This window comes from Salvelinus sp. IW2-2015, linkage group LG6.1 (assembly GCF_002910315.2).
Source record: "Salvelinus sp. IW2-2015 linkage group LG6.1, ASM291031v2, whole genome shotgun sequence".
In the NCBI taxonomy this organism is placed as follows: Eukaryota; Metazoa; Chordata; class Actinopteri; order Salmoniformes; family Salmonidae; genus Salvelinus; species Salvelinus sp. IW2-2015.
This window is the reverse complement of record NC_036845.1, coordinates 14,217,377-14,236,537: the sequence shown is the minus strand read 5'-3', so window position 1 is coordinate 14,236,537 and position 19,161 is coordinate 14,217,377. Positions and strand designations below refer to the sequence as shown.

At 41.9% G+C, this 19,161-nt stretch overlaps 1 protein-coding gene across 1 annotated transcript in view; it reads right to left on the bottom strand.

Annotated features, from left to right (window-relative positions):
- LOC111965149 (NADP-dependent malic enzyme) overlaps positions 1-19,161 on the bottom strand; it is a 118,241-nt gene that overhangs the window by 34,845 nt on the left and 64,235 nt on the right. The gene's annotated exons all lie outside the window — the stretch shown is intronic.

The window sequence follows — 19,161 nt, the reverse complement described above, 5'->3', positions numbered from 1 at the left end:
ATCTATATTGTAAAATCTGCTCATAAACTAAAAACACAGATCAAAGCTGGAAAGCGAGAAGGAAAATGTGAAGCACCAAACAGACCAAACCCCTGTTAAAAAAAAGAACCAGAACACAAAAAGGTTTGGAAAGAAGAAGAGAGACATGAACGTGTCACATAAAAATGCCCTGATACCTGTAAAGTTTCAGCTGAGCTTGGCCCCAATGTCATGGCTGGGTATTCACTTACCTGCCAGACTTAGGTAACTAGAGACAATAACAGTACATAGAGAGTACAACAAGTCTAATAGTAATGACAAGCCTGTTACACCCTGATCTGTTTCACCTGTCTTTGTGCTCGTCTCCAACCCCCTCCAAGTGTTGCCCATCTCCCCCTGTGTATTTATACCTGTGTTCTCTGTTTGTCTGTTGCCAGTTCGTTTTGTTTCGTGAAACCTACCAGCGTTTGTTCCCCTGCTCCTGTCTGTTCTTGCTCCTGTTTTACATTTACATTTACATTTAAGTCATTTAGCAGACGCTCTTATCCAGAGCGACTTACAAATTGGAAAGTTCATACATATTCATCCATATTCAGGAAGGGACGTTTTCTCGTCCCTTCCTGGGTTTTGACCGTTCTGCCTGCCCTGACCCTGAGCCTGCCTGCCGTTCTAGACCTTTTGCACCCTCTCTGGATTATTGACCCCTGCCTGCCCTGACCCTGAGCCTGCCTGCCGTTCTGGACCTTTTGCACCCTCTCTGGATTACTGACATCTGCCTGCCTTTGACCTGTCGTTTGCCTGCCTCTGTACAAGAAATCAACTTTTGTTTCTTCGGCACTGTCTGCATCTGGGTCATACCTGAAACCTGATGACACAATCCTTGTATCAAGGCCCACTACATTAGAGCATTGGATTCTGTTGTGAGATTCAGTTTGCCATGAATAGTATGATAAAATGAGGGGTCACATTTCATCCCCCCGAGAAACTGGAAACCTGCCACCCTTTCTACTACATCATATCATTTAGAAATGGAAACCTCTGGAGTTGAAACTTGGGTTTTGGTTTAGTTTCCGTGGTGTGTGTGTGTGTACGTCTGTTTGCATGTGTGTGTCTGTGTGACTGTGCATGCATGTGCGCGCACGTATACATCTATATGCATGTGTGTATGTGTGTACGAGGCTGATAGAGGACCAGTCAGTATGGGGGCCACATTACTCGAGTTAAAAGGTAGAGAGAGAGCCTCACACACATGGTGACCCACGTCACTCACCCCGGGGCTCTACATATTTGGCCTCCATAGGTAAACACCGTGTCCTCCTGCCACGTTTCGGATGAATCTGAGTCAGACATTTCCAAAATAAGAACAGAGAGAAAGAAACAGACAACGAGGAAATGAAGAGCAGGTAAGAGGGATGGAAATGTGATTTTACAGCTAAATAAAAAGATTGAAAGGTTGAGAGACGGGAGACATAAAAACAGAAACATCCATGGTCAGTCACACTCTTTAAAATGTTTCAACTGGACCAGCAAAATGTCTGCCAGAGGTCACTCACGTAACGAGAAAGCTAACGATCAGCAACAACTCACAACTCATATGTGCTTGACCATCAGTGATCAAACGCATGCACACAAACAGACGCACGTCATTGTCACGGATCCCTCTGGAACGGTGTCATTACGCACACCTGGTCCCCATTTCCCTGATTGCAATTGTATAAATGTGCCCTTTGTTTTCCCATTGGGCGGTCGATTATTGTTCCCATGTCCATTGGTCGTGTGAGTGCCTGTGTGTCGTCTCAGCCTGTGCTGCGTGTTATTGTTCCCATGTCCGTGTGAGTCGTGTGAGTACCTATGTGTCGTCTCAGCCTGTGCTGTGTGTTTTGTGCATTGTGTATTACGGGTCTCGTCCCGTGTCGTTCTACGAGGTTAACCCTCGTTCTTTTGTTTGGCTACATCCCAGTGTTTTGCATACGTGTTTGTTTTGGGTGTATTAAAAACCCAGATGTATTCCTGTGCCTGTCTCCAACCTTTATACCCCCGCGACAGTCATGTTTGACACGCTTCATTGGTGGAACATTTGATCAGTCTGTCTCTGTGGCATTTAAACAGCTGTTAAGAGTAGGATTTGTTTGCTGTGTGTGTGTGTGTGTGCAGCGTGTGAGAGTTGCGTGTGTGAGAAGCCTGTGAGCAGTGTGTCAGTGGAGTGTGTGAGGCCTGTTGGGTGTGTTTGCCTGCAGCGTCCGTGGGGCAGAGAGCTGAGCTGCTGCCAGTCCCACAGCTAAGAGATCCAGGCCAGGGAAAGGAGCATGTTGATGGTGGTGTTGGTGATGGTAGGGGATGTTCCTCACTGGCTGGACTGACCCCATTCACTGGTGTTGGTGAAAATGACTCGTCTGATATGTGTTAAGAGCCATGTCCATGTCTAACACATTATGACCTTAGATGTTCCTTATTACAGCATTTAGCTCTTATTTGTTCAAATATCTCACTTGAATTCTCCCAATCTGTCTCCGGTTTCCCCTATCATTCTTTCTCTCTCTCTCTCCCTTCCCCTCTCACTGTCTGTCAGTCTCTCCATCTGTCGTGGAAGACGTTGACCCCATGACCCTGAGATGAGGGAGGAGGTGTCCTCAGCGCCTCTGACGCCTTTCCCCCGACCCCCTCTAAACAACTGTACAGGGCCTCCAGCACCTTCTCCATCCCTTAAGAACCGTACTGGTGTTATAATAGGACATTCTTCTGATAAGCTGCTGGAACAATCTGCAGCCACATCTCCTAGGCTGAAAGGGGTGAGCTATTCCTGTGAGAAGGGGGCGAGAGCTGAGCTTTCTCTCACCAAGAGTCTAATGACCCCATACTCATAATCATAGTACTTCTCAGAATCACCTCATCTGGATCTAGGTGTAAAAATAAAAGGCAGAGAGGAAGGAGACACAATACTGTTTAACAACGTATGTGAGAGATCAAATGTGTTGAAAGAATGCACACCTTGAGATAGATACAGAATGAGGTTGGTGATGGGTGTTTGTAACTGTCTGTAAGAACTTGAGCACTGATAGGTGGATGGGGTCATGACTGTCCTGTGAGTATTCCAATAGGTCAGACCAGCTTTGCAATAAATAACTTCAACCAGACCACCACTCACCCACAGAGGGGGGTGGGTAGGGAGAAGGGAACTGGTGGGGGTTGACAGCTCACACCCTGTTGTAAATCAAGGACAGAACATTCAGCATCTCTCTCCAAATTCACCCAAGGAATGTGCCTTTGTCCTAAGAAGATTTTTCCCGGTAAAACTAACACATTCAAGAGCAACTATTGGAACAATATTTCTAGCATAGAACGTGGTGAATAGGCAGAGGTGACCTACAAGAACACTAATGTTATTTTGTGATGTCATTAAAAATGTTATAAAGGAAATACTGTACCTTAAAGTATACCCCCTATGTGTGAAGTGTCCATCCAATGCATTGTGCATGAACAGTTAGAAAGTGTTTTTGTGAAGAGGGACATCATTTTAGGAGCCATACGATATAATAGTTTTACAAAACTTTGTACAAGTAACAAGTTACGCCCCTGAGTGAGGTCAGAGAGCGTGCCAGCCTGACGGAACCGCCCCTTTTGAACAAACTGTATAAAATGATGGGTTAAGAATTAACATATCAGACCAGAGACGTTGAGCTGCAGCTCACGTTTAAAGTGATTCAATCTTTGAATCTCAACACGAGGTAGAGACGATAAAGTCACCTCCCGGACAATCACTGGTACGGCTGGTAAAAGCTAATTTAAGTGAGACCATTCAATTACTCTGTTCAAATCATCGTATTACGCTACTCTCATCACCCCACTGGGAATCATCGACACGGCTGGCTGGCCTATCTTCAAGGAAGCATCTTCCAGAGCGAATGGAAGTAGAATAAACTCTGTAGTTCTGTTCAGGACTACACGACAAGTCACCGGATACCAGATGACTGCAGAGGAGAACGACAGTAGAATACAGGTGGGGACCCCTTTTGGGCAATCAGAGCTTTACAAGTGTGCCGCGAAAAGGCCCAACCAACCTTCTTTCCAAGAAGGTCCGGTTAGGAGAGATACACGGCAAACCAAGGCATTTCCACGTAAATACATTCATGATTCTTACTCCAAGCGGGCGACGGTTCGTGTGCAATGTATAAGTGTGAGTAGTTTCTAAATGTACTAACATTGTCTCTGTCCCCCTTTCTCTCTCGCCCTCTACATGTCTTTTTGTAACAAGTAGCCACATTGCTGTCAGTCCACTAAGGACCTGTTTCTAATGTATTAAGTGTGTATGTTTATCCTGTGTTACCATTTAGTTAGCTAGTAAATAAATAACTAAAACAATTTGTGTAGTCCTGAATCATAACTAAGACTCGGGTTTTTGCAGATGCAAGGTTACGACTGTTCAGAATGATGACATGATACGAGGTTATGATTAAGAAGTTGACTGTTTATAGATGTGATAGAGATTAATTCGGGAGATGTTAACTCTTTAAAGAACCACTCTCGTGGTGCCCCAAATCCTAATGAGTTAATTGTTACATGATTAATTTAGTCGGGTAACAATTAAACATAGTTAGTGGATTAAATAAATAACAGTCATCAGATTAATGACAGTAAAGTCACGACAATGGTATAGTCTTAGATAACAGAAAGGTTTTGAGCCAGCCTATGTAGTTCCTCCTTGGAGACTGTGTGGAGAGAGAGAGAGAACAAGAGACCAGCGGATTGAAGGAAGAGCGAGAGAGAAGGAAATAAAACAGCACCGGGCTGAATCAGCAATACCGCTGACCCACAACCCAGCAGAAAACACAACCCAGGGAGTGTGTGCCGAGAGTGGGACCGCAGCAACAACACAGCCCCAGCAGGAGCTGCTCTCTACACTTGACCCACAACATGGCCAGAGCCCCAGAGAGACACCAACTTCTGACAGACTACCGACCCGTGTCCTCAACAAACACAGGGAGCCAGCCACTCACCCAAAATATATCCGCCCCCTGCACGCCACCGCTCACCCCATTCAAGACTCTGCTGCTCGTTAGCCGTAACCTCTGAACGGCTAAACTGTCACTAAGCAGTGTGAGCTGTGTGTGTGTGTGTGTGTGAGCACGGTGAGAATGCAATGGGAGGTGAAACAACCTGTGCCAGTTATGTGCTGTTCAATGCAACCTTTTTTTTGTCAATGTTAATAGGATATTGAATGCATTCTAAAATGTCACTCAGAGAGACTTCTAAGTGCTTTTACCAGGCAAAAAGCCAAGGCCCAAACAGTGGGTTACATAAAACATCTGGGACAGTTTCCATACCTACAATACCATTGATACTAGCCTTCATTTAATGTGCATCTGGGATTGAAGTGGACAGATAGAGTGGAAAGATACAGGCATAGAGTGGACAGCTATGTACAGTACAGTTATACTGTGCAGTATCCACTTCTGGGTCCTGTGACAGCAACACAGCTATAAATGTTATGGTAGCCAGGTACCTACTGTATTACTGTTAGAGTAATTAAAGTCTCATTACGAATAAGTGCTGTCATTGTTGAAATGCTGTAAGGCTTATGAGTGTGTGTGTGTAACCCTGTGAGTTACACACACACACACACACAAATGGCTATGACTGTAACCCTACACTGACAAGCTCTCACAGATGGTGAGACACAGATACCTCCCATAGTGATGTAATCCTATGGGTGTGTGTGTGTGTGTGTGTGTGTGTGTGGACGTGTTTAACTAACTAACAGTAAACAAACAAATATTTGACTGGGGACATTTTGTTTGTCCCCACGAGGTCAAATGTTATTTCTAGTGGGTCTAGGGTTAAGGTTAGAATAAGTGTATGGGTTAGAATGACGTTAAGGGTAAGGGGCTAGGGTTAGTTTTAGGGTTAGGAGATAGGGTTAAGGTTAGGTTTTTGGGTTAAGGTTAGGGCATGGGTAAGAGTACAGGTTAGAGTTAAGGTTAGGGCTAGGGTAAGGTAAGAATACAGGTTAGAGTTAAGGTTAGGGCTAGGGTAAGGTAAGAGTACAGGTTAGGGTTAGAGTTAGGGCACGGTAAGAGTACAGGTTAGAGTTAAGGTTAGGGCTAGGGTAAGGTAAGAGTACAGGTTAGAGTTAGGTTTAGGAAAAACAAGATTTTGAATGGGACTGAACTGTGTGTCCCCACAAGGTTAGCTGTACAAGACTGTGAGTGTGTGTGTGTGTGTGTGTGTGTGTGTGTGTGTGTGTGTGTGTGTGTGTGTGTGTGTTCCAGTGCATAGTTAAGGATGAAGCATTGCAGTCTGCTCTCAAAGATGTCCATAAAGACAAATGACATGAACAATAACATGTAATTTAACACATTCAAGACCTAGAATACAATGTGTTGCACCACACAGACCGATTTCCAATATGACCTCTGCTGAGACGCCACACAAATGGAGTATGAAAAACGTCTGTGGATCCCAGCGGAGATTATTTTCAAAGCAGCTTAAAAAGAACTGCTTATTCCAACTTTGTCCAGCTGCTGGGTAATGAAACTAGGATTCAGCTCTTTTCAAATGGCCTTCAGACTAACTGAAACACAAAGTCACAAAATAACAAAAGATCAAAACCCTCAGATGTTCATTAGTAATGGTCTTATTTCACCACATCGCTGTAAGCCAATGGTCTAGAATAATGAGGACAATGCAGTGAAGGCAATAACTTTCCTCTGCAAAGAAATCATCTGTTTGGACTGGAGATATTTTTCATTTGGGAGAGGGGGGGGGGGGAGTTTGTGACACAGCAAATATCTCTGGTCTTCACTCTTTCCAAAACTGACAGAGAACACTGTGGAACACCCTTGTGTCTCCTACCAAAACATAACTCCTGTCAATAGACTGGAAAGATAGCAGTGTGGGGTTGAGCACATGCGGACCATCCAGCTTCTCTGTCATCCCTCTTAAGAATAATGTGTTGGGCAGCCCCTCTAAAGACCACTATATTGGAAGAATTTAAGGGAAAGCAATATCAGAGAGAGAGAGAGCGAGAGAGAGATTGGACTGAGGAGCCATTTCTTTGACTGGATGTGGTATCTGACCGCAAGCTTAAGAAAAGGACTGACTACAATATTTGAGCCATGAGGTCGCCGGTTTCAGCTTTCTGCTTCTTCCTTCTCCTAGCGGTGTATTTAAAGACATGCTCCGGAACTTTTGCGACTAAGTATAATTTATACGTCTCTCTTTGGGCTGGATGTGTCAATTTGTAGTTCATACATGCATCATTTATGAACGCGACTCTTTTTCTGAAAGCTGTGCAGCGCCATTTTCCCTACATATTCCCCCACCTGCCCCAGCCCCCTAGCAATTTGAGTTCAACCAATGAACTTCAGCCCCTCGACATTTGAGTGACAGATAGCAAGAGGCACATCATGCACACACAGCAGAGAGAGAGAGAGAGATACAAATGACACTAGATGGCTTAATGAACTGGAGACGGAGGCAAGGGTCAAACTGTACTCACACACAGCAGCAGATGCAACATACTCAATATCAATAAAAATGGCTATTTTCATTAATTGTGTTAGTTTTAACTTCAGTTTCAAGATAAACAAACTCAAGCAGGTTTCACATGACATGCAAAAGAATGACATTGCATTAAGGAAGTCGGGATAGGCTATACGGGCACACCTGATGCCCAAGTTGATGACTTATGTCACACAGCTGAGAGTCGAGTGGAGAAGAATGCATTCGGTTCAGTCAGTTGACCCGATGAACCCTTCCCAGCTAGCTAGTTTATGCTTGTGGCTAAAAACTTAAAATCGAGAATTGGAAGATTGTCTGCCGAAGTTGGGACTTGAGTGTTCGGAATCATTCAGTTTTTAATCAGAGTAATTGTTATGTATATATAAAAAAAATACATAGCCATTAATGCCACAGTTGTACATTTTCTGTGAAAATCGCATTTTAACCATCACCCTGGTCTGATATTGCATATTGGTAATGGCTACACTATCTAGCGACATCCCTCTCAATTACTGAGGTATGTCTGACAAAGATCAACTGTGCTATTTGTTACAGCCTTTGATCTCGTCCCATCTTGATTACTGTCCGGTAAAATGGTCAGGTGCAGCAAAGAAAGACCTAGCAAAGTTGCAGCTGTCTTAAAACGAAGCAGCACGGCCTGCCCTTAACCGCACACACAGAACTAACATCAAAAACACGCCTGACTACTTATCTTCTAGTCTTTTTAAGGAACATTTGTGTGTTGAAAATGCCTAAGCACCTCACCAAACAGGTCACTATGGGTTTCTTCACAGTACCCAAACCAAAAACCTATTTAATGCATCACTCAGTTACTGTATGTATAGAATGCTGTCATGATGGAATGCTCTGCCCCCAGAGGTTACGCAGGCAAAAAGCAAGTTTAACTTTTTTTTTTTTTTTATAAAATCTTGTATCAGTGTATCAAGAATGTAACTGTACTGTATATATGAATACTGTGTAAATAATATATATTTTTGTCTCTTGGTGTCTTTGCTATATAAAGTATAACTTATTTGATTTGGAATGTAATATAATGTATTATGTTGTTCTTGTCTATGACTGTTCCGTACTTTGTTATGTGTTTGTACGTTTTATGCGGTCCCCAGGAAGAGTAGCTGCTGCATGTGCAGTAGCTAATGGGATCCTAATAAACGAAACAGTCGGACAGCAGTTCCCCCCTAGCGAGAGCAAAGGACACTCTTCCCCTTGATGTTGTGTTGCCCTCTTGCAGCGCAAACTCTTCCCATTGAGCAGTAACATTAGACTATCACGGTGACATCCAGATGGCTACTACGAAGTATGCAATATTACAAATGATTTATTGTGTAGGCCGCTATCCTACTCAAAATAACATCAAGTGGGACAAAACTAATTGGCCACGTTAACTAACACCGGCGACATGTGATACAGCTACCTAGCCTGCCTGATAGGAACCAACATAGCACATCGATACAACATCATTGCAATGGTAATTTGCACCGGCGTGTCATTATGTTAACTGATTGCATGTTACAGTGACATCCAGAAGGTGACCAATACTACAAGTTATTTCTTTCTTGCCCATCGAAATAAACATCACTTTCTTTTACAAGTTTTAAATAGTGCCATGCTGCTGTGGTTTCCAGCTAGACAGAATAAACTCGCTAGCTGGGAAGGGCTCATCCGGGCCAATTACTGCTGCTACATTTGACCCCCACAGCGAGCTCAGTGCGTTGCACATATCAAGTAAAGGGGCTTTTAGTGGCCAGTTAGAGTGGTTCTTCCTGTAAAAGTTGCGTCTATGGCACGCTATTTAATTGTCAGCCATTGTGAACATTAAAGCTAGTTAGTGCTAGTTTGACCACCAGAGGGCACCTTTGAGAAGCATTTGATAGCCTTCAATATTGGCTGTACTAGAGAATTTAAAACCTTTTTTGTAAGAACATAGTATATAGGATTGATTTTAAGAAATGTAGCTTAATTGATTTGATTAATATTATAGTGTTTCTATTCCAAGAAAAATGAAAACATCAGGGTTTCTGTAAGGAAACTATGACACTGCACAACGTGATGGTCAGGAGTAGGCTACAGTACTAAGAGCATAACATTTCCACACCCTAATTGTAGTCTAACCAATACCCAAACGAAGATTCAGTGAAAAATAAATCTCATTGATTTATCAAGACCAGTCCCCATGCTTGTCTCAGAGTAGCACGAAACGGTGCTGAAATAGATGACCACAGGGGGTATGCTATGCTGCAAATCCTATTGCTTCTAACTTCAATATGCTTTTTAAATAAATAAGACCTACACCTCTTTTAACAGCACATTACTCAACACGAGTGAGACTCGTGTCGCCTACGATAGGCCTACAGTATAATCTAAAAAAAATAAAAATTCAATGACGTGACTCTCCGCCAATAATTACATTTAGAGGATTGGAGGATTCTAAATTAATATCTAAGGGGAATTTTTGTTAGGGCAAATCTAATCTGTGAGAATATCTAAGGGACTTTTAAATAATTCAAAATGAATTAATAATAATCGCTTTGTTTAAAAAATAACTATTGGAGATTATTTCATTTTCAAATAACCTAAAGTGAGCGATTGTAATTTGAATAAAGGCCAAAATATTTATTTCTGTTTTTAGAGGGAGAGAAACCATAAGCCTATCGTGCCTATATTTTGGACAAGGACATCCCGTCCGGACAAACCCTTCCCTAACCCGGACGACGCTGGGCTAATTGTGCGCCACCCTATGGGACTCCCAATTACAGCCGGATGTGATACAGCCAACCTAACTAAGAAATACATTTGACGATACAATTCTCCCCCTACCCTCCTTCTTGGCAAGAGTCTATTGTCCTACTAATAGCTCATAATGGCGCTGTACAACATGACTGGTTGGGAGTAGGCTACAGTAGGAGCAACATAATCCTAACATTTCCACACCCTAATTGTAGTCTAACCAATATCCAAAACGGAGATTCAGTGAAAATAAAATCTTGTCGATTTATCAAGACCAGTCCCCATGCCTGTCTCAGAGAAGCGCTGTCTTGACCTCTGAATGCTGTCTCTTCCATTCATCTTGATAGAGTATTTTCCAGTAAGCAGCAATTTGTTTACCTTTATTAGCCTACTTCGTTCCAATATTTCTGTCATTCAGTGATATTTATTCCCATAATAATTCGTTATGGATCCATAACGGAATAAACATCTGCATTTTAAAAGAGTATTTTTATAATTATTTTAGTAACGAAAGCATAAAGATGCTGTTGAAGAAATACAGTACTGTACAGTATATACTTACCCGACATTTTGCGGTTGCATGAGGTCGCCCACACGCACTTTAAACATTTGGATAAAGCATTTAAAGCATTTTGAAGATAGAAGCCGCCTGGATTTGTTCATTAGGCTACTGTGCAGTCTGACATGTATACATAGCCTACAGTACATACTGTGGTAAAGATGGTAAAGTGCCTAATTCCTTACATAAGGGAGAGCAGGCCATGTCCAGAATTTCTCTGTGACCTCAAGTACTCATTAACTCTGTCTTTAATGCTTTTTCGGGTTGCATCAGTCATGGACAGAAACATCTGAGACACAGTATTAATGATGAACACCCGGAGGTTCACTAGTAAGCCACATTTGCCTCGGGATCCATCCCAGTTGGTATTCTGTGTCCACTCGTGGTATCTCTCTTCAGTTACACATCCTTAGAATAGCAGAACAGCTTAACGGTCCGGATGGCCCTTGTTGTGCCTGGTGAGCAGTTGGTCAAGTTCTGTTGTCAGAAGTGGAATGGAAATGTCAGGGTGAACCAACGACCTGACGAACCCGCCACGTATGTGGACTCTGCCTGTCGGAGGTGGAGTTACAGAGCTCACAGGTGTGCCTGGCATGGATTGTGACTCCATCTCGTTCCTCGCCCCCGTCAATGCGTCATCTTCCGCCTAACTCTCCGCCAATGCCGCCTGACTCTGGACCTATGCATCAGCTGTTGCCCTTATCTCTGCCCTTAGATAATGTTTCTCTTTCTGCTGATCTGCCTTCAATGACTTGATCTCAGTCTTCAAAGTTTGAATCTGAACCATGTGCACCTTCATCAGATGAGCAGAATGGTTCCGCCATGACTCCACATCAATTACAGTGGCCTATGATAGAAACGTTAGATCAATTAAGAATTAAAAGTGACTCCAACACACAAATGATGCGTACACATTTTAAGAATCTAGCAAAGTGAACCACTTTCTTGGGAACCATGCGCTTTTTCGGGTGGAGTTTGGGATGGGGTGAGGAGTACTGGGAAGGTGTGACTTTCAGCTTACAATAGGCCATAAGCATACAGCAGATTGCGGATTGTCCTCACTTTCATTTTGCTGTAACAACATATTGTAGCACCATGACCAGGATCTCTTAATTTAAGTGAGCAGATTAGGGCTTTCAGGAGGAACGGAAAATCTAATACAGCCAATTGTCATAGTGTTTGCTGTCATTAAATGTGAAGACTGTAATATTATCAAATCTATTCTCTATGTGTAATTATTCCGTAATTCAACGAATCACGAAATAGTAATTAACTAGGAAGTCGGGGCACCACGGGAAAATGTTGTTTATAGTTTCAATTTCCCAAATATAACTGTCCAGATATGTTATTATCTTATCGATTACAGTCTTCTATTAATGTATTGTTACCTCATCAGTCTCATTTCTGAACATCGCAAACCCTTGGATATCTGCAAGAACCCTAACATAAATCAGCGATATAGAAATTGGCTTATTTATTTATTTTCTAACTAACTAACCAATCGCATAATTACATAAACACACACAATAGGTCATACATTGGTTACTAACATCACACAAATTCAAGTCCCTAGTGGACGAAACCGATATGACGGCTTGGTAGACAAAGGAGTCTACAAAGGGGTGGGGACAGTTCAAGAGCGGAAAACTCAGAGTGGATTCACTGTAATACAGTTGATAACTACACTCATGAAATGCTAATACCTTTTATTTGAACAGCCGCTCATTAGAAAATAAATAGCAATTTACATATTTACGAGTGTATGCCTTCGTTGTCCCTCTCTGTGATCGCCGGTCCGTCTGCTGGATAGTAGTTCATCAGAGAGTCTCTGGTTGCGTTCCCCAGAAGCCCCATGTTCTTTTAAGGTTGTAGCTTGTTATAATGGATACGTCAGAGTACCATTCAGAAATGTTCTTAGATCAGATGCGTTCACCAGACTAAAGTATTTAAACAGCTGCAGCCTGAATTATCTGGTCTTTAGTTTGTAGATTTCTTCACCATTTCAGCGTGGGGATGATCTCCACGTTCTCTGGTCTTGTTCTTTTGTAGAGTTGTACCACTTCACACACCAGCATCACCCGGCGAGTTTTGGTCTAGAGTAGTAGCCATTTCAACGTGGGGACCCTGTCCCAGCGTCATCTTGACTATATTTAAAAATCGCCAACCATTTCAACATGTAGCGACAGTCTAATGCACAATTTGTCGGGAGTCCTTTATAAGCACTCGCCTTGGAGGGCGGTTCCATGACGTTTGGGTATAACGTCTGTGCTCACGGGGGCGTGGTCCACTGACTAGTTAAAACTATATATGAAAACCCATACTCTCAATTAGAAGGCAAACATCACATTTAATCTTTTCGAAAGTATTCCTACACTTAATCATTCATTTTATACAACATTCAGATGCAAAGCCCATAATTGAGAAGTGTATACAAACAAAGAAACAGTCATGTGTGTCTCCTGTCCTTCGTGAGGTCACCAAATGAAACAAACTCGACATGACTGTTCCTTAAGTATCCACGGACCGCTCGAAATACAGAAATACTGTTCAATTACTCAACCCTTTGACGTTACCGTACTGCAAAGTCTTTCTCTGTGGTAACAAAGGGATGTCGGCATGGCTATCGAACCAGCATCTGTAGCAACGCAGTTTGCACTGCGATGCAGTGTCTTAGACCGCTGCGCCACTCGGGAGGCCCCATCCAAAGTTTTTAATGCCGATCATTTGCCTTGCACAACGTATCAAACTACAGAGAGGTGTTGGCAAGAGTCTATTGTCCTGCTAACAGGCCATAATGGTGTCCAGGTCAGGATAACCGAAACCTTTCTTTATTAAAGACTATCAGAAAGAATGTTGGTAGTTATTTATTTTGAACCAAAGCCATGAATGAGTGAGTCACTCAGCGTTATGTAGGTGCCAAGGCTATATGACTGTGCCATCAACTTGATTATTTAGCAGACATCACCTGCTTATTTAGTCAACACATATATCTTAAGAATATCATGGAATATAATTGAACATTTTCGTTTCTCTTAGAATAAAAGCCTTAGTGTAACAACAGTTTTAGTAAGTAATACTGACGAGTAGAAACCAAAAAATAAGTGTATTCAGGGTGTGCGCGTGCAGGACAGAGGAATAGCAATTCTTACACTATTGTTCTAAATTCAATCACCTTCATCCTCATCATTCAGTTAATTGAAATTCAATTTTGAAGTCGTGCACAATTATCAGTTTCTGTTTGGTTTATGTCGCCCATTCATTGTCAGTTAGAGACACATTAGCGCCTTGGGACCCAAAAGCATGCTCTAACTCCCCCTTGCGGTGGTCTGGAGCAATGAAGCAGTGACGCAAGGTACCGTACTAAACCACAAATTACCTCTAAATCCCGCAGCATAATCTCAAAACTTTTAGTTGAGAAACCACTGTAGTTATCAGAGTCAGTTATGGTAAAGGTCAAAGAATAGAGAGGAGTCATGTGTAGTATGAGTAGAGGTCAGGTCAGTCATTAACAGCGTTAGGTAGACAGGAAGTTTTAGATAAAAAGGGTTAAGGTAGAAATTCCCCCTAAGATGTTTTGTGCAACTGTCTAAAACGTTAAGGGAACAATAGGGGAAAAGATAACGGGGAAAGTAACTGTTTTGTGCAACAGTTGGCTGTAGGGTTCTGGAGTAATACACCCCTGTTTCAGTGAGTGAACCAGCGCCAACCAATTGACAAAATCAATAGCAGCAGCATATGGGGGAGGAAAAAGAGCCAATAGTAGGCAGGACGCTGGCACTGCCCATCAATAAACCGACCAATGCCAGTGCCTGTACAGACGGTCGTTCTTTTTGCCAGTTTTAAAAATAACTAATTACAACAGAACGGAGCGGCATCAAATAAGCCAAATATGCAGCAGAGCTCTGGGAGATGGAAAATAGCTCAGTTAAAATTTGAGACTGCGGGGGAATTTGGAACGGTGACGGAAGAATCCAGCATCAGCTGGACAAACAGTCCCTTTGCCTCCCTCCCCGATCTCCCCCTCTCCTGTATACAGAGACATGAGAAGCATTCCCGCTGCATGAACCGGCTGGCAGCCCCCCCATTCCATAAAACCTCCGGAGTGAGAACATTCCCGGTCCGCGACATCGGAAAATTATAACCCATAACCCTTCCTCCATCCCTCCCTCCCCCTCCACCCCCTTCCTCCTGAGTCACTTTTCTTTCTACTGTAGCCGTTGTATATAGGCAAAGCCTCCAACAGCCAGAGCCTCTTCCCATATGGCGCCTTCCAGGTCTGCAGCCATTGGCGCTGTGGTGGATGACATTGCCCATCACATTGCATGACAATAGCAAATGGGACACTCTGCTGAGGAGAGTGTTGAGTTTCTCTCAGGCCTTACGGTACAACAGGAGGAAAAGTCTCTCTTCCCAAAGAAAGACATCCTGCTAAAGGAATCAGAGCCACAGACCTGCAGAAACTGACAAGCTCTCCGATATCTTTCAGCCATATGCAGCTACACTTTCCATTAATTAGCCTCTTCTGCAGAGATCATTACTTTTCTGGTGCGCGAATGACGGTTCGTGTGGATTGAAATGTCCCTCCTTTTTGTGCTGAAATGTATCAGATTTGATATTTGACTCCGCCAACTGTGTGCAGTGATCACTTACAGTGCGTTTCTGCAAAGGGCTACTTTGTGTTAGCAACAGAGGTCAAGATTGGATCATACCACATGAGAAAATTGCATTAGTCTTTCCACAAAGTTCAGATGGGATCTTATTTTTTTCCGGGAAAATAACCTAAAAGTAGTATGGTGGAGATGGGAAACAGGTCAAAATGAATTGTATAGCATCATTAAATACTGTATGTGAGACTATGATTTATGGAGCATTATATACTTTCTTACATTTACAGACAAATATGGATTGAATTTTAGTAGATGTATGGGGGCAACACTGGGCAGGCTGCTACAACAATGTCCACCGTGAAACAGCTGTAGAACCACTTGTAACGGTATCCCATTCTGATTCCTCATACATTACAGATGAGGAGGTAATTTAGAACATTTATATGACACTATGACAGGCCTGGACTGGGACAAAGATTTTATGACAAATAACCAGACATTTCACACACAATCCAGATTTTAGTATTAGTATTTTATTCAGGTCCCCCATTTTCTTCCCCCAGAAGAAGAACAATGCTGTACTGGGCCAAGACTTTGTCTGGCTCTTGGAGATCACAATGACTGTTGGAATTCCCGAGCCGACTAGGTGGAAAATAAGTTGATGTTGCCTTTAGCAAGGCACTAAGTCGCTCTGGATAAGAGTGTCTGCTAAATGCTTAAAATGTCAATGTAGAAGTTGGCTTTTCGTTCAAAAACACAATTAGTCAGCATAAGACATGCACAGCCTTATTGTAATATGATGGCCTTTGAACCTATCTTCAAGAGTTACTTTCCTACAGTAGACCTACTGTATGATGCGATGAATGTGTGTGATGGGTGAACCCAACCCCACCAACACATATGTGGTCTTCTGTGGATTACATTGCAGGAGTATCTCCTAAAAGCGGAGATGCTGAGACCTAAATCAAAGGGATTGCTGAAAGACCAAGTCGTGGGTCAGGTCAATCACAGTAGATCAAAGGAGTTTAGACACTAAGATTGACCATGGTCAGTGTATGGTCAAAGTCACGTTAACAAATTGTGGCATCTGTTGACAAAAAACACAGTCGTATCCAGTAGGCAACCATAGAGTTGTCGATGTGACGTCATGTGAACGTGCCCTATTTTTCTCTTTATGCTGTTTCCAACATGACAACAACATATAAAAACACAGTCTAAAGGCAGAGCAAAGCTCCCAGAAAATGTGAATTCGCTTAGTAATGAAATGACACATAGTTTTAAAGGACGGGTTTAAACGACTGGCTTGAGAACCTGCCAACTGGTCATGTAATTGAAATGGCATTTATCATAATGATGTTTATTTAATCTTATTATAGGCTATTGTGCAGTATCACTAGCCCAGAGTTAATTTAAGGACAGTTTATGAAGAATGGCCTAACCTGGACTGTTTATACATACTTCAAGTGTCATTATTGTTGGGTAATGAAAAACATTGGTGTGTGTGTGTGTTGTGTGTGTGTGTGTGTGTGTGTGTGGTGTGTGTGTGTGTGTGTGTGTGTGTGGTGTGTGTGTGTGTGTGTTGTGTGTGGGTGTGTGTGCTTGTAATAGTATCCTTGTGGGTTACTGGAAATCCCTAGGGCTTAGGTTTAGAGTTAGGGTTAGAGGTTAATGTTAGGGATTAAGTTTAGGGTTAGAGGTTATGAAAATAGGAATGGAAATAAATGTTAGGTCCCCACAAGGATAGTAAAACATATACACTACTTGTCACGTTTTAGAATACCTACTCATTCAAGGGTTTTTCTTAAATGTTTTACTATTTTCTACATTGTAGAATAATAGTGAAGACATCAAAACTATGAAATAACGCATATGGAATCATGTAGTAACGAAGAAAGTGTTAAAGAAATCTGGAATTATTTTATATTTGAGATTCTTCAAATAGCCACTCTTTGCCTTTGATGACAGCTTTGCACACTCTTGGAAGTCTCTCAAGCAGCTTCATGAGGTAGTCACCTGGAATGGATTTCAAATAACAGGTGTGCCTTCTTAAAACTTAATTTGTGGAATTTCCTTCCTTCTTAATGCACTTGAGCCAATCAGTTGTGTTGTGACAAGGTAGGGGTGTTATACAGAAGATAACCCTATTTGGTAAAATACCAAGTCCATATTATGGCAAGAACAGCTCAAATAACCAAAGAGAAACGACAGTCCACCATTACTTTAAGCAGGGTTGGGTAGGTTACTTTCTAAATGTAATCCGTTAGTTACAAGTTACCTGTCCAAAAACGTAATCAGTAACGTAACTTTTGGATTACCCAAAATCAGTAACGTAATCTGATTACATTCCGTTACTTTTAGATTACTTTCTACTTAAGAGGCATTAGAAGAAGACAAAAATGTATGTTACCAATTGAACATCTAAGGCAGAATAAATCTATGTTTAAGTTCACATAGCTGACCATAAATGGATGTTACATTTTACTTTATGGGTTGGTTATGTAGGCTTCTTCTAACCCATCACTTTCTACTACATATAATAACGTGACTAAATCATATTTTTACGTTAAAACCAAAGTCTATCAGAATTTCAGTCATTCAAATAAATGCTATACCCCTTGATCTTCAAGAATAGGACTTGGAAATATAGAAGTACAGATTAGCCAAATTGTTTTACCTGAGCATGACCCCAAAACTAAGGACTTAATAGCCAGCCCTACTCTGTTTATTTTGTTGTCACGGAGGACTGATTGGGCCCATTGATTCGAGTTGAAAAATAAATGCTGCACTCATGGAATGGCATGCTTTGCCAAGAGTGTGCAAAGCTGTCATCAAGGCAAAGGGTGGCTATTTGAAGAATCTCAAATATATTTTGATTTGTTTTACACGTTTTTGGTTACTACATGACTCCATATGTGTTATTTCATAGTTTTGATGACTTCACTATTATTCTATAATGTAGAAAATAGTACAATAAAAAAAAAAAACTTTGAATGAGTAGGTGTTCTAAAACCTTTGACCGGTAGTGTACTCTCTCTGTGTGTGTGTATGTTAGGGAGTTCAATTAAAAAGGGTTAGCAAAACATGTTTTCCCACAGCTTAAGAGATTGTGGGAACTGAGATCAAACTGCCCACAAACCAAGTTATTGAAACTTTTGACTAAATAAGATTTTACACTGAGACACATAGGAATTGTTAGTGTTGATAGTATAATTTCAGCCTAAAATGTCCAAAGGAACCAATATGGATGGACAGGTCCGGGAGAGTAAGCTCAGATACATTGACCTCTAAGAGGGGATACATTTAACTGTGACTCCATGGGGAGTAGGGTAAAGTAGATCTATGGACTGCCATTGAGAACCAAATTGAAATACATTTAAGTATTGATTTGCATTTTACAGGCGGTTAATGAACTAACTCTGGCATCGTTTATCTAATCCCAAACTAATAAATTGGATATTTAAATCAGTATCCAAACACTGCATGTTCTGATCGCATATATTGCCAAACATACTGCCAGCAAAATTGGTGGTGGTGGAGAAGTATGGTGACAACCAGGCACATTTTGATGACATGCCAGGAAGTGACAGACCGTACAGTAAATGCATGTGATCACCTACTCTTCGATCATTATAAAACATATTGAGAGACAGACTGGGAATAGAGGAACTGGCAGGGTTTGTAACTAAACATAAAAATACATTTGATGTCCAATAGACTTTTGGTGTGGCTGTGTATGAGCAAGATAATGAGCCTGTGTGTGCATGGGTGCCA